General features: G+C 58.8%; 1 protein-coding gene across 1 annotated transcript in view; it reads left to right on the top strand.

Annotated features, from left to right (window-relative positions):
- Positions 1 to 2,316, top strand: part of SMG6 (SMG6 nonsense mediated mRNA decay factor) — a 126,100-nt gene that overhangs the window by 104,883 nt on the left and 18,901 nt on the right.

Raw genomic sequence — 2,316 nt, 5'->3', positions numbered from 1 at the left:
GTCGGCGCGCCCGGCCGCGCTGCCGCCAGGCTGGGGCTCTGCCGCGTCCTCCTCGAGCAGGGCTGCACGTGACGGGGATGTGCAGAGCATTTGCTCCTTCCCTGTTTTTCATTCATGTGGGCTGGAAAAATGTGTTCATGAGACGAGTTGCTGTGGCATTATGTCATGGGCCTTCAGCTGGGCTCTTTTCTCCCCAGCAGATGAGATGAATTTAGGCATCGGGCTATACTGGCTTGGCAGGAAATTTGGTGTTTCCTACTTATTTCTTCTTCAGGGGAGGAAGGAGTGAACCCACCTGCCCTTGTCCCCAGCCCCAGCCATGGGCGAAGGGAGCTCTTCTGCAATATGCCTGATCATTCCCAATCCAGGAGGCTCTGACAGCAAGATTTAAGCCTTTGCTGTGCAGGGATGGCTGCGCTGCAGCTGTGTCAGCGCCCAGCCCTTCATGCATACATGAAAACCTCATGGGTCCTAAACTAGATGTGATGGCTTTTATTTCTGGAGGTGTCTTGAGAAATCCCTCAGGAATGGTGTCAGGATGGGGTGCCAATCTCTTCCCCACCTAGCCAGACAGTTCCTGCGTCCCCTTCCCCGATGCTGCTGCTCTCAGCTGCATCCTGGTGTCCCATGGCACATGGCTGCTGGCAGCGGGGCTCAACCCCCGGTGCTGCAGATACCAGGACTGGAAAATCCCTGGGCTGAAGTCACCCCACGCGAGTTGGGCTGGGTCTCTTGTGGCTTCGGGATCCCGGTCTGCAGGGGATGAAGCAGGCAGTGAGGTTTCCACCACTTCCCCTGGGGCCACTGCAGCCCGGAGCTCTCAAGAGAGATGTTTCCCATGACAGCCATTCCCGTTTTGCTCTTTTTCTCTTTCCTTCTGACTTTCCCCTGCGCAGAATCGTTCCTAAAGGAGAGCCAGGAGGATGGAAATGTTCCTGCAGTGACACTTGCCGGGCTTGCTCCTGGCTGGATGTCCCAGGCAGCAAAGGGCTGTCCTGGGAAAGAGGGTCCCCAGCAGCCCGACCTGCTCCCAGGACTGTGGAGCCTGCGTCACCTTGTCCTTTGCTCACCTCTGTCCTGTAGGACGCATTTTGTAGGAGCAGAATCGGTGGTTACGGGTCCCTTGCTCCCTGAAATACCACATTCTTGTGATCACCCTGCTGGCGCCCCATCTTCACAGCAGCGTGGGGAGAAAGGGGCTTCTCTTCCCCCTCCGCCTGTCAGCGCAGGTACAGGGGGGACGCAGCATCCCGGGGGGCAGCTTCAAGCGGTGGCAGCCCTGGCTGCTGGTGCACAAGGGTGCCTTGCTCAGGCAGTAGCCGGGGTGGGAGGTTGGAGGTCAGAGGAGGGTCAGGTTTTTGACACGCACTACAGCGACACAGTGGTTAAAATTAGCCCGCAGAGAGGAAACTGGCAGCGTTGTGGAAGAGCAGAAGTTTCCTCTCACTGCAGCCTGGTGCAGCGGGGCCGCATGCTGCTGCCAGCACTCTGCTCGCCATGGCACGGCCCCGTCCAGGACACGCACCGGGGCTGGGGTGTGCGGCACTGGTAGCGCACGGCGTGAGCAGGCAAGAGCAGGCAGCATCCCTGGCTACGAGGCACCTGGTTGAGTCACCTGTATGGGGTCTCGTCCTCTCCCTGGCTTAGGGATCCCAACCCTGGGAGCCTGCGGGGACCCTTTCGGGATGGCGGTCTCTGAGGCTGCTTTGTTCTGTATGAGCAGAGCAAAACCAGGGTGGTTTGGGGGGGCAGAAGGAACTCAGGCATCAACGTGGACTTTGTCTCCATAGTGTGTAGCACTTCTAGTCCCCATTTGCTGACTTTCTCCCTGTAAATCTGCTGCTCCCCGGGGGTGACGCCGGTCAGCGGGAAGCACCAGGGGAGAGCTCTGCAGGTGCAGAGCCCCACTGCGAGGGGACGAGTTCTGAGCCAATGCCAGTCATGGTGGAGGCGCCAGCAGAGGTTGTGCCGCACGGTACAGGGCCACGGAGGCACCAGGCTCCCGTGCTCTGGAAACTCCATTTGAGAGCCTCATAAATTGGATAATTACCCAAGCTATTGAGTTTCCTTCTGGTCAGATCCATCCCAGCCTCCCTGACGGGGCTCCCCAGTTGGTCTGTGAGATGGACCCGTGGGACGGGGTCAGGCTGGAGATGAGGAGGGGCTTGGCGTTTCTTAAATGCCCCCACCTGCCTGCTCTCACACCTGCATCCCTCCCCAGCTTTCGGAGGGTGGAAGGGGGTTAGATTCTGGCGATAGAGCCAAAACAGAACGGTAAGGACAGGCCACATCATTCATCTCTCACATTTCAGCAGG

This window comes from Egretta garzetta, unplaced genomic scaffold, assembly GCF_000687185.1.
Source record: "Egretta garzetta isolate BGI_Z169 unplaced genomic scaffold, ASM68718v1 scaffold108, whole genome shotgun sequence".
NCBI lineage: Eukaryota > Metazoa > Chordata > Aves > Pelecaniformes > Ardeidae > Egretta > Egretta garzetta.
The sequence above is the reverse complement of the archived record's forward strand: the minus strand, read 5'-3'. Positions and strand labels throughout refer to the sequence as shown.